General features: G+C 43.4%; 1 protein-coding gene across 1 annotated transcript in view; it reads right to left on the reverse strand.

Annotated features, from left to right (window-relative positions):
• GNB1 (G protein subunit beta 1) overlaps positions 1 to 14,155 on the reverse strand; it is a 92,806-nt gene that overhangs the window by 49,518 nt on the left and 29,133 nt on the right. The window contains exon 2 of the mRNA XM_014610405.3: positions 1,389 to 1,440. The gene's annotated coding sequence lies outside the window, so the exon portion shown is untranslated. The remainder of the gene's footprint in view (positions 1 to 1,388; positions 1,441 to 14,155) is intronic.

Raw genomic sequence — 14,155 nt, forward strand, 5'->3', positions numbered from 1 at the left:
ATTCCTGTCTTAAGCAGGGCTTTAGACTTGCAAAATTTTTTGTGCACTAGCTTTACCCTTACTTTTTCTGTTCACATGACACAACATACAATATTTAAACGAAATACAAGCCTAAATATTAACCTGCAATTTTAAAAGTCAAGGCTTCAATTTTAAAAGAACAAAGCAAAAAGTATCCAAGGATGAGCAAAAGGAGTCATCAGAAAGACTCCCACAAGGATTTAGTGAGAAAATTACAGACTATTAAAAGGTATCTAAAATACATGTACAGAGCAAGTAAATAAAATGCTTTTCCATTTACCCTTTCACAAGAATGAGGGGTATCTAATGATTCTGAAAAGCAATGAATTGAATAAAAGAAAATACTTTTTCACATGCTGTAATTTACCTGTGAAGTTTGTCCCAAGATACTAACAGGATTCAAGAGAAGAGAGAAACGTACAGATTAAGTGTTGACTAAGTAAATTAGTGAGTGCATCTTCTGTCTGGGTATATAAGCAAAGAATAAAGAATAGAGAGGATAGAAGCCCTGATTTTTAGATGACATAAAACAAGCCAAAATCTGACAAAGGTTAGGAAAGAACTTTCCTCATGGGCCAGTTTTTCAACAAAGATCCAGAGGTTTCTTACCCTTGTTTCCAAGTATCTAATCCTGGCCAGTGTCAAAGGCAGGATGCCACATTAGATGAGCCACTGTTCTGATTCACTGACAGTAGGAAGTAACGCAAATACAAGAACTGTACCACTTATCACCAAGTTCATTTGTGTATCCAATACCTTCATTCTCTAATCCTACCTCTTCCTAGATTTTCCAAAATAGGCACTGCAAAGAAAGAATCTACCACTGCCTCTGTTTGCAAGAAGACTCACAACTATGGCACCCCAATCCTGAAAGGGCCTTAGCACAATAATACATTAGCGTGTCTTCATCTGGGGAAGGATTGGTTAGATACAAACCTTTCCCAGAAGTAAACAAAAATACCTAAACGTTTGAGAGATACACTCTTGGTAATTATTAATTTATGGGAAAATAAATGTTCGCATCTTAATTTGTATTAAAACCTCCTACCCCCACTGAGATGAAAACATGGTTTAATTTGAGCTCTCCTTCTGTTCTGCCTGCTCCATTCTTGAGAGCAGGGAGGCATAACATTTATTATTTAGTAGGAATCCTGTCCATTTTCAAAACCTATCCTCTTCAAACAGATGAGAGCAGCTAGAGTAGAATCATGGCCTTATTGATATGCACAAGATAAAAGACAGGCACTGAAATTTGTAGCCTACCAATTTAAAAAATGTAATTTATTAGATATACACACAGATAAATATTTTTAATAATTTGTTTCTTAAGAATCATGCAATATAAAGCAAATAAATCTTCAACTTACATTTTCTCTCACTATAGTAGAAAGCCGAGTTCTGCTGTCAAACATGTAAATTCTGGAAAGAAAAAAAACCAAACAAACCAGGATGAGTCTAAATAACAAAGCTACCAAAAGGAAGTGCTAATTTCAGTTTGTTGAAGAATTTAATAGATACTCTAATACTAATGTTGAAGAGCATGCACCAGTTCTGGGAATGTCTTAGTAAAGAGAGTACCTTATTAGCAAAAAAAAGTGATGTGGAATAGGGACATATTCTTCCCACTAGAATCCCTATTATAAGAGGTCAAAGGAAACATTAATTCAATAAGATTCAGTCTTAAGAAGAAACTCAAATGATCCTTAAGCCACGTTTGTGTTACATTTTATTCCATTCACATCAAGACGAAAATTTCTCACAAACGTACAAGCACCCAGTAATATATTTATACTTATTGTTTAATATATTGTGTCTGTTGTATTACTGGTTTCAAAACGAACAGCTGCTAGATATAGCCAGAAGAGCACCACTAAATATACATTATCATAAACTCAAAATGTCTGTTCCTGTCCTAAATGAGAATCAAATCCTGGGACTTGCAAGAATTTAGGAAAAGGGAAGGCTTTAAGTTACTGAAAGTAGTACAAAGGGAGAAAAAAGGATTTATAACGAGAAGGTGAGTGTCAACTCCACACGCTCCTGTTTACAGGGTATTAACTGTTTTACTGCACACAGGCCCAGTAGCAAGGCTGTAACAAATTTTGGGATTTCTTTTGAAAAAAGCTACACACTCAGATGAGCAGCATTTACCTTCACCTTCTCCTAGAGCTGCTTGTGTATTTAAATAATCACTAGTCTCTACCACAAAGCAAGACTCTGGGCAAGGGTAATGTCAATGCAGATAAAGATCTTCAAACCTGCTGCATCAGGGCTATGGGAGATTATTCTAAGTATAAAGCAGAAAGGCTCTGTATTAAAATAAAGTAACTGCAGGTTAAAAAGCTAGTTTATAACACTTCAGATTTAAGATGCTTACATACAATTTAAGCATTTTTCTACTTGCAGAATAGCCTACTAGCTAGAAAATTCACTAGCCACTTTTGTGACCAACATGGAGGTTAAGTTACTTAGGATATTGGTCAATCCTCATCCAAGGTCATCTAAGGATGAACAGTTTAGGACTCTGGTTACAAAACCACCCATAATGTAGTGAGCTTTACCTTTTATTTCTAGAATTGCCGTCTTGATAATTCAAAGGGAAAAAACTACACAGATATTCCACATCTCTACAAACTTTGGCTGTCCGCCATCAGAAGCCAAGTACCACAAATTAAGAAATAGCTGCCTTACATTGAAGCATCTGAGGTTTCAAAAGGCACCAAGTTACTTTTTACTCATCTGATCTTCCTAAAAACTGGAAGAGGGGGGAACAAAGCCTCACTGATATTTAATCCGCAATCTATTTTGCTTCAAAAATGTATACAATTAAGAAGCAAATGATAGTCAAATAGCAAGGATGCATTCCAGAATGCGCAGTAACTTATGCACTGGAAATACTCTCTTTACTAAATGTCTGGCATTGCACCCTCATTAATTGAGGACAAAGGCTGCAGATGGCACCTGCAACTGGATAAAAACTGATTTAGCCAGGTTCATCCTGATGACACCAACTTACTTTGCAGAAAGCCTAACTGCATTTTTAAATCAGGAACATTTTAAAGTGGATATAATAAAAGCATCTTGTGATGGCTGCAACCCTAGTACTAGAAATATACTTCTGAACTAGTGTTGGAGTTAGTGTTTAAGAATAAAAGCACAAGAGATGTAAAAACAAAACAAAAAAAATGTAAAGAAAAAAAAATCTGCATTGCCACAAGCCTCCATTCTTAGATAAAATATAGTCTTGTAAAAGCAACATTAAAATTACAGGTCAACTCATTTTCATCACACCACAGCACCAGCTCAGTGAGCAAGTTCTTGTAAGTTCTTGTGCCAGAGGCACTGACTGAATCAGCACTTAAAACTCTCGTTGGCCAAGAGCTTAAGGGGCTCAATATCCTAGCCCAAGGAAAGAGCTTTCTAAAACATAAGAGAAAGAGGAAAAAAAGAACACGGAGGGAAACTATTTTAAGCAAGGTTTGAGTGGTTAGACCATTACACCAAGGCAGTTGGATGACAGCCAGCAATGCAGATGGTTGATCTAAGTAATGTCCCAAAATCCCCCAGTCTTCTGCCTCTTGCAAAGGTTGTGAAAAAAAGCTGGGGCTGAGAACAAATACTGTGTTTCTGGGGGGGGATGTACAAAAATTAAACATAGTAATTTCAGAGATGAAGCTTCTGACAATAGCTGCTGTCAATCTGATCACTTCCTTGAAGATGCAGAAAATATTATTCTGGTGACACCTTGACCTGACTGTCCTCTGGAGAAAATTATGTCCATTCTTGTATCTATTAGCATATAAACGTTTTTTTCCTAGGGAGAGATTTTCCCTTGAAAACATGTATTTTTAACAAAAAAATTGAACTTCTTTCACTTTCCATATTACACACCAAATCTCAGCATAATTAAAATGTAGGGTGGGAGGGTAAGGAAGAAGAGTAAAATAATGAAAACATGTTATTGAAACCTTCAGGAGACAAAGCTTGAAAATGGAACGAAGCTGGATTAATTTAATAGTCTAAGCTATTAGCCACAGGGTGGTCAGCCTGTCTGCCTATACCCCTTCTGCCGCAACAACGTGAACACATTCAACACTGGAGCTAAGAGCCAAGCATTCTTGATGTTATACGAACACAAAACCTACACCTCCGCCTAAAGTTGTTACATATTTACACTGGCTAGCTCCCAAACACTCGTTTTTGAGCTTATTAGCCTTAAATTAACATGAGACCTTCCGAAAAGAATCCATACCTCAAGACAGCAGAAAGAGTTAATCAGCACAACTCTACATGAAGCATTTCCCACTCAGAGGAATACTAATGCTAACAGGAGAAAGTCAACTAACCTCCTAAGCCTGTGAAAGTTTGGACACGTCTCTGGGCGCGTCCAGACAAGCGCACAGATGCCTCTTGCCCCACCTCAAACCCCTTTGAGGTGGGACAAAAGACACATGTGGGAACAAAAAAATGGGGAGAAAATTAAACACCTGGATATCCAGGGGTCTAAAACACCCACTCCACAATAGAGCAGAGGAAGGCACAATTCTAAACGGTGCCTGGAGCCAGTCCTCCAAAAGAGACGCTCTGGTTTCGGCCAGTCTCTTTGGTATTCCTGCTGCCCCCGGCCCCTGGCGCTGTCCAAGGTAAGTGGGTGTGTGTGTGGGGGGGGGGGGGGGTGTTTCAGGGGTGTTGGGGAGTGACAGCAGGGATGTCCCCAGGGCTGCAGGGGGTGAGGACCTGGCCCAGATCCCTGCGGCTCTCTAGTCCAGCTTTGCACCGGACCAGGTCCCACGGCTCTGGGAGGTGCGCACAGGAGCTGCGCCTCCTGAAGCCCTGTGACCAGCTCTGGTGCAAAGCTGGACTAGAAAGCCACATGAGGCTGGGCCAGGTCCTCACCCCCCACCCTGCAGGCACAGGGGGCAGAGGCAGGAGCTGGCCCTGGGGCCTGTTTGCCGCCCAGCCCATGGTGACAGGACCCGGCATGGCACGTGGTCCCCGCATGCTGCGCTGGGTCCTGCCGCCTGACCAGGCCCTTCCTATAGCAGCAGGACCCGGCCTGGCGCATGGGGACCACGCGGAGCCGAGCTGGGTGCTGCCCAGCCCAGCCGGGCAGCACAAGCAGCTCCAGGGCCGGCAGAACCCAGCTTGGCTGGGCGCAGTCCCTGCACGCCAGGCTGGTCCCTGGGCTGCTCATGCTGCCCAGCCCAGCCCAGCAGCATAAGCAGCCCCAGGGCTGACAGGACCTGGCTTGGCTCTGTGCAGTCCTTGTGTACTGGGCTGGGCTAGGCCGGGCAGCATGAGCAGCCCCAGGGCTGGCAGGATCTGGTTTGGCTCTGCACAGTCCCCACACGCCAGGACAGGTCCTGCTGCTATAGGAAGGGCCTGGCTGGGTGGCAAAGCAGCCCCAAGGGTAGCAGGACCTGGCTGGGTCCGGCATGTGGGGACCGCATGCCACACCGGGTCCTGTCACCGTGGGCCCAGCCTGGCTGGGCTGCAGCGGGGCTCCAGAACCTGGCTGGGCCTGGCATGTGGTCCCCATGTGCCACCCCGACTCTTGTTGACATGGGCCTGGCCCGGCCAGGCGCATAGGGGCCCCAGGACCAAGGTGGGCCTGGCACACAGTCCCCATGTGCCACACTGGGTCCTGCCACCACGAGACCAGCCTGGCTGGGCGGCAGCACCCCAGGGTCAGCAGGACCCAGCTTGGCTCAGTGCACGTTCCCCCCCCGCTGCTGCTATGAAAGTTTAGTTACGGGCCCTGGGTGAGGGAAGCGGGGCTCTCTAGGGTGCCTGGGGCCCTGGGCAGGGGGGCTGGGGCGGGCTGCACCCTGTGGGAGCAGGGGGCCCACCCCTCCTGAGCAGCCTTCCCATAAGGTCCCCCACACCCACAGTCCCTCCAGCAATTGCCCCACACCAACCCACACCCCTCCACACACACCCACCCACCCACCTTCCCCATACCCCTTCTCACCCCCTTCCTGCAAACACCACATCCCCCTCCCCAATCACACACCCATCATGTGTGCACTTCTGGTTTTTTTCACATCAACACAAATTTAGAATTTATTTTTTCATGATGATAGAGACACTGGTAGGCTTCAAATTACTTTAACATTGTAATTATACCAATAAAATATTACCCAACTGATCGCTGTCCCTCTGTCTCTATAAGGGGGGGGGGGGTGCACGTTCAACTGTGGAAGAACATGGATTTTGGGGTATTTTTAAAAATGGATCTGGGATGCTGCTGCAGCAGTCCAGCTGGCACAAGCAGTAGTGTTCCCAGGTACCAATTAGCTGGGCCCCAGAAGCTCTCGAGAGCGAGTAGCCTTGAGCTGCTTGCCAGGACAGCTTTTTATACTGATGGGGCCAGGACAGGGCAGCTTTTTATACTGCTGGGGACAGCACAGGTGCTGGCTCCAGGCTCTAGCTCCCCCTGGCTGCAGGTCTGGGAGGAGCCAGGCAAGGTTATATTTCCCCAAGCGGCACAATTTGCTTCACAACGAAGTGCATGTCAGAGCATGTGCACCGAAGCAAAAAGCCCCGGCTCAAATTTGCATCGCTTCTATTTGAGCTGCTGCAAGCACATGTGCTTGCATGTGTGGACGCACCCTCTGAGATTGTTTGAGGCTTCTCGCTCTTGCCTTCCAAGAAAATCAGTTTCCAAAGCCAAGCTAGCTGGGTTGCAGGCACATACATACCTGTGCATCTGGCAATTCCTTAATTTAATATTTCTTCCCTTCTGTGAATATTAATGCAAAGCCAATCAAAGTAGGATTGTTAAACTCCAAACTAAATTGTCCCCAGAGTTCAAACACTGATATTTTTATTTTTAGAAATAAATGTCAAGCTTTAAGATGTATTTATTTTCAAGGTGGCAAAAGATTTCTTTGAAGCTTTTGTTCAACAGAGCCCAGAGTAATTTCAAAATTACTGCTTTACATTCAAATGAAAATTATTTCTACTGTTGTCCCTACTCACTATATAGAGATTTAAAATAGAAAGCATAGTTTAAGCATCTACTTAAGAGCTACCAGTGCCTGAGTGTTATCAGCCAGACTATACCCCCCACCCCCCTTCATTAACTGGAAGTAAAAATGTCAGAGTTGGGAATGTATCAAAATGGCTATATATTACAGAATCTGCAGGTGAGAAAAAGGTAATGTTTTGGCTTCCAGTTAAGATGGAGTTTGGATGGGCAGAAAAAATATGTTCTTTGGCGATATGAGATTAAGTTATTACTGCAGGAAAAAAAGATTAATTTCCCAAGAACATGAACTTAATACTTACCCATTTGAAGACCTCAAAAAAATTACCTGTAAAGCTGATTTTTTTATATAAATTCTCATCTCTAGTATATAACACTCCAATATTAACTCATAATGGGCTACTTTTAACTTCACCTAAATACATGGCTATCAGACTCACTATTATTTATGTAACACAAACTCAAAGATAAAAGCTATTTAAAATGTTTCCCCCTTTTCCCCAGCCTCCAGATACACCTACCACAAAGCTGTGGTGCAATTAGGAAGGCTACTGTGCATCTATTTTGCATAAGGCTTCTTCCTCCATCCAATCTTCTATAGCTACATGTATGATCTTACTCAGAACTTTTTTTTTAAAAAAATCCGTTACAATAGAAATGTTTTATAAAATTAAGTATTTCGATACAAAGCATCTCCAGATGCAATACTACTGCAGTTGATGATTTCAGTCAGAATTGCATGATTCTACAAACAGGAGCTACAGTAGTAGATAAGTCACAGGTGTGGCCTCATTTCAAACATCAAGTATAAAATGTTCACTGGTCACACTTGAAATGCCAATTGAATTAAATGTTTACAGGAGATATGCTAGATCAGATTTTAACCAAAACAAATGCACAGAGTTTAGCTGAAAAATATTTATAATGCTCTATCCACCTGGAACAGATTCCTAGCTACTGTAAACCAAATTCCTTTAAAAGTTTTACTCTCCTGGTTTCTGTGAAACTTTATGACCTTAACTGCAGTCGGATATCACAAAACACTATAATCTTTAATGTGCAATAGTTGTATATTTGTTTGCACACTGCACTGATTGTTTTATGCAGTACCATTGACATGCATGTTATATCATCTGTGGAAACCACAAGCCTCTATAACGCACACCACTTGCTTCAAATCAACTTAAAAGGAATCTTTTAAAAAGGTAAGCAGCTCTCCAATGACTTTATAGCTTGTTCTACAAAAGGGCTTAAAAGCTACTGCATGAGCTAGAAATCTCCAAATAAAAGGGGAATTTATAATATCTTTTTGTTTTTATTCATTTGCATTAAAGGAGGAAACAGAAGCTAAAAGCAACTACATCTAGTATAAATTATCAAGTCGACTGATAACAATATGTTTCTTTTTCTCTCATAAGTATCTGGTAAACCTTGCTTGAAAGTATCAATTAATGACTTAGTTTAAATTACACTGTGAAAGTCGAGGGAAGTTTTTATACAGTTATTTAGGTTATCACATGGCAAGTTATGTTTTAGACAGACATAAAATAAGAAGCCTGATCAAAAAAATCAATATCTAGCATGATTTGGAAGAATCACTCACACCAGGGGTGGACAAGATGCCAGCTGATTGGATCTGGCCTGTGGGCAGGCACCCACCAGTTAATTGTAACTGGCCCAACCCACTGCACTCTGCATGGGGCTGAGCCCCACCCACTCCCACCTTCACTTGCTGGAGGGCCCTGGGTCCAGCCCACATGCCCAACTTCCAGGTGGGGCTGCTGGTGCCGCTAGTACAGCTGCCCTGGGAACTGCTTGGCTCCCCCCACCCAACTCCAGCAGCTCCTGCTCCTGTCCCTGCTGCAGTGCTCCATGCAGCAGGTAGGAAGGGGAAGCAGCACCAGGGGTTGGGAGTGCAGGGCTGAAGATGGCAGGAAGCGATGGTGAGAAGGGGTTGGGGGAGAAGTAGGGGAAGCAGTGGCAGCCCCTTGGGGCACTCATGGCCCACAGCAGGCAGAGCCCCCCCAGTGGCACACAGCTCCACACCAAATCCAGGGAGCCACATGTGTCAGCAGGGAAAGAGGCTGAGCAAATGGGGCAAGGCTTGGTATTGGGTGGGTGGCCCTTCTTAGGTCATAGATCATGAGACAGGGTGGGACTTCTGGTTCCAAAACGGCACCCTCCTCCCCCCGCACCCCCAGAGTACTTCTGGGACAAGAGGAGGGACTTTCAGTGGCAAAGGTTGCCCCCTCCCTGCCATAGGACATGAACACTTCTGGTCCCAAGATGGCGATTGGGGACAGGGCACCTGTCAGGTGGGGTTTAGCAGTTTGACAAAGGGTGTACCCTCGCAGCCCACAACAGCTCATCAAAATTCATTAAGTGGCCCTCCAGCCAAAATAATTGCTCACCCCTGACTTGTATTATTTGACATGCAGACATTAAAAAAAAGGTACATCAATACAACAGAAAGATGCAATTGTTTTCCCATTATTAGGACAATTACAAATATAATATCTCTGCACAGGCAACATTTTCGTTCCTGATAATATACATAGATTCACAGATGTTAGGGTCGGAAGGGACCTCAATAGGTCATCGAGTCTGACCCCCTGCATAAGCAGGAAAGTGTGCTGGGTTCAGCTGACCCCAGACAGATGCTTATCTAACCTCCTCTTGAAGACCCCCAAGGTAGGGGAGAACACCACCTCCCCTGAGAGCCCAATCCAGATTTTGGCCCCTCTAACAGTGAAGAAGTTCTTCCTAATGTCTAATCTAAATCTGCTCTCTGCTAGCTTATGGCCATTATTTCTTGTAACTACCAGAGGCACCTTGGTGAGTAGACCCTTACCAATTCCCTTCTGTGCCCCCATGTTGAATTTATAGGCAGCCACAAGGTCGCCTCTCAACTTTCTCTTGCAGAGGCTGAAGAGGTCCAGGTGCCCTAGTCTCTCCTCGTAGGGCTTGGCCTGCAAGCCCTTAACATGTTATAACATAAACTAATAATATTGTTATAATATAGACAGACAGACAGGGATCCAGGTTTTCCGTTTCCAACAGGAAAATGAAGAAAAACGCAGATTTCCCCTTTTACTGGAGGAAAAGGCAGGTTTCTCATTTTAGCACAGTAACCTGTAGACTTTGCAGTTTTGCAGAGAGCTCTCTGCAGGTGGGCAGAGTTCCAGCCTGTAATAGGCTGGGAGGGAGTGGGAGGAGGCCAGCCAGGCAGGGGCACTATATGCATGTACATGCACGTGGCCACCAGGCAGCCTGGAGAGCAGCTCCCACAGGTAAGTGGCAGTGGGTGGGGATTGAAGCCCCCATAGAGAAGGAGAGAGCTGGAAAGGGCTGGGGCTGCAGCCCAGCTGGTAGTGCATGGGGCTTGGTGCCCAGAGACACAATGAGCAACCACAGGGCTCCAGCGGGGAGTGGGACAGGGCTGTGGGCCAGCAGGTGTGACCCGGCACTAAGGAACAACAGAGCCACACGGGAAGCTCGTTGATGCTGTGAGCTCCGCACTGCCCTGGCAACGCGTTTCCTGCTTGTGCTGCTGCAGTAAGGGGAACAACTCTGCACTGCCACCCCTGCTGCTGCCACACGCACAGAGGAAGTGTTGCCAGGGCACAATAGAGTTTGCAGAAGCGAGGAGATCCCCGCACAGCCCTGCTGTTCCCTGCAGTGCCGGGTTACACCTGCTGGGCTGCGGAGGCCCTGGAGGAGGGAAGCAGGATGGGAGCCTGAGCCCACAGTGGGCAGTCTGCCTGTGCAGAGATCTTGGGGGCACAGGCCCTCTCTGCCCCCCCCCAGAAGTGTGCCTAGCAGCAGGGAGCTGGTCCCAGTCCTGAGCCTGCAGCAGGCGGGGGGGGGGGGGGAGAGGTTGCAGCAGCTGGCCCTGTAGCCTTGGCAGCTGGGGGCCCCCTCCAGCAGGGCTGGAGGAGGCGGGTAAGGAGCACCAGCAGGGCTGTGGGGGGTGGGGAGAAGAGAGGGGCCTTTCATTTTAATAACAGATTTGGGGGAAGGGGGGGTTACATCAGAGAATTCGCTTTTTTTTTTTTTTAAACAGAATTTCTGATTTTTTAAATCAGAGAAAACCAGGATCCCTACATATAAAATATATGTACACACATAATACACACACACACACACACACACACACAATGTTATAAAATATAACAACAACATTGATACCAAGATCGAGCTCAAACTCACTTTTAGGTCAAATCATTCATTTGATTAATACTCCTCAACACATTGTAACCTAAAATAAAAATTTAAAAATTAAAAACACAAAATTAAAAAGGGACAGTTTATCACTTCACTGATCTTACTACATACTCTCTAGTAGGCACATTTTCAATTGTGAAAGAAAGTGCTTATTTTTCTGTTAGTACATGAGGGATTCGTATCTGTCCTGCCTGAAAAGGGTATTCTCTCAATTGAAGAACCTCAGAACAGATTGGAAACACTGGACTAAAATCACTAGCATCCTTCACAGACTCTGCTCTTTAAGAAGAAAATGTAGTCCAATGAACCTGATATAAGGATTTCCTCTAATCATTTTCCAGTGCAGAATGGAATTACTTTGGTGTCAAAACTTCATAACATGCAGCACTTTGACAGTGTTCTCTGGAGTAGCAATTTTTAAGTTCGCCAATTTTCACATGGCTGAGAATAAAATATACGCCTGGGTCATCTTTCTTGTGGGATTAAGAATGATAAGTAGCAGGACTGCTTTCAAAGAATGCCCACTTTTCCCCTACATACTGACAACATAAATCAAATCCCTTTGCCCATTTCCTATGCATCTAATTAAATTCGAGTCTTGTTCTTGTTTTCAAGCTTTCCATATGTTTTTACTTCAGTCATTTTCCCCATAGCTTAGCCCAAGGTAGTCATCTAGCTGTCCTTCTAATATCCTCCCAAATACAGTAGTAGGCCTTCCCATTAGAAGTAAGGATGGAAACAACCTGTTACAATTGCCCCTGAGCACTCACTATATAATTAGTTATTAATACTAGCTAATAAGAAAATTGCTTCCAACCTCGGCTACTAATATTATTTTGTCCCTGATGATACATTCCAGAAGTAGTTTTTGGACAGCTGGATTATTTTCAAATGCGTCAGTAAGGTTACTGATTATGATAATGTAGGCCTGCCATTTCTTAATCTAGAACTTGGTATATATAGCATGTAAGAAATCTGGAATTAGAATGTTTATTTTTTTTACATAAATGTTTTGAGCGTCAAACTACTAGGAAACACCAGCCTGCAGATGTACAAGGCCATTAAAAGCATATTGTTTTATATTAATCCAAGATATGGACACTTACTATTCAAGACATACAATTAAATGTTTTCCAAAATAAAATAAAGATTTATCTGATATCAGAAGATCTACCTCTTGACTGGGAAACACTGCCTTTCCACAGTGCTTGCCCTTATGGGCTAGAGGGCAGGCCATGAACCATGAGGCACAAGCCCGACCTATCAGGTAGTAAGGGGTTATGATCCCTTTAACAGCCTGCTCCTAAAATTCCCACCGCCTGTTGATTGTGATGGGGCATCGGACCTCCCTGAGAACAGTGCCAAACCAATCGAATCAAGGGCCACACAAAAATTCTTTTAGAAGACATCATTTAAACAAAGTATAAAATCTCTCCCTCTTTCCCAAGGATATAAATCCCAAGTAATTGACACCTTCCAAGTCCACAAAATATTTGGTTCAGTCTAGTTCCAAAGTTTCAGTGAAACAAAACCAACTTAAATAAAACCAACCAAAGGTAACTTATTAGAATATTAAAACCAGCCATCTATAATTACTGGGCATAGGCTGGAGGGAAAATGTGCAGAACTCAGCAAATTCAAGAAGACCTGATGCCAATCTGTGTGCCATCCTCCTCCTACTTCAAGTCTCCCCAGCCAGAACAGGTAAGAATTTATGTTGTACCATTGTGGGTCGCCAGACAGACTTTGGAATAAATGTCTGTTCTCATGTTTTAAGGTGCAAGCAGACAAAAAGTTGGGCTGTACACCTGTTTCTGCCTCTTATGAGTAGCCTACCCACAAGGTTACTTGTAATCTAGGTAACAAAGCACCCTCTGTGAGTTATTCCTCCACATGCTTCTTGTTAGAAATACAGTTATCTACCTTGAGCTGGAATCAGTCATTATGTTTGGCCAGCAGTAGCTTATGTACTTCATCTGATATACAAGTATCAGCTGATTTTCATTATGTGATAGATGAGCAATTGTTACCTGATTAACTAGCTATATTTCCATTTTAATAAAGCAGGTAGGTTACACAAAATAATTAGATAAATGAGATATCAATATGTCAAAATAAAGGAACAAAAATTCCCATATCACAATTTTATACACACAACCCTCCTTTTGCTAGTACCAGGGACAACAAAGCCAAACTGCCTTCAGAGAAGACAGTGGTCACACACTACCCAAACCTTTGCATAACCGACCTGTCTTTAAAGTTTTATGACCTGAAAGTTGCATCAATATAATTTTTTTTTTTAATTAAAAAAAAAAAAATCTGGGCTGTGACAAGTCACCTCTTCAGTCCCTTACAACTGTGCATGCACTGGCAGTCTTTGGACATGAATGCTGTTTCCAATCTCCCATACCTGGAAAAAAAAATCCCATAACTATAAATTTAACCTACTGATACAATTCAAGTTCATAAGGATACAGTATTTTCTCAAGTTTTTGCTAGGCTTATCGCCAAAAGCACTCAAAGAGCATTACCACTGTTACCATAGCGATTGAATTCACAAGCGGCTGCCTCACCTCATCATCTCTCTCTACATGGGGCAACATTACCAATTAAGAGAATCAACACCTGCTAACAATTGTTTGGCAAGGGAAAAAAAAACAAGAAAAAAACCCAAGACACTCATAAATATTTAGCACATACCTTGACACAAGGTTTTAGTTCATAAATAAAGTTTTCAAGCCAGTTATTCTAGCTTTTACCTCCACTGTTTAACACAGATCAACATGTATTATTGCAACTAATATGCATTTTCCTGTAACAGATTATTGAAAGAAGAAGAGTTACTATATTTATTTTACATGCGTGTGCTATAATCTTGCTTTTTGGAACTGGCATGGAAGATGTCTACATAGGCTATGATCA

This window comes from Alligator mississippiensis, chromosome 13, assembly GCF_030867095.1.
Source record: "Alligator mississippiensis isolate rAllMis1 chromosome 13, rAllMis1, whole genome shotgun sequence".
In the NCBI taxonomy this organism is placed as follows: domain Eukaryota; kingdom Metazoa; phylum Chordata; order Crocodylia; family Alligatoridae; genus Alligator; species Alligator mississippiensis.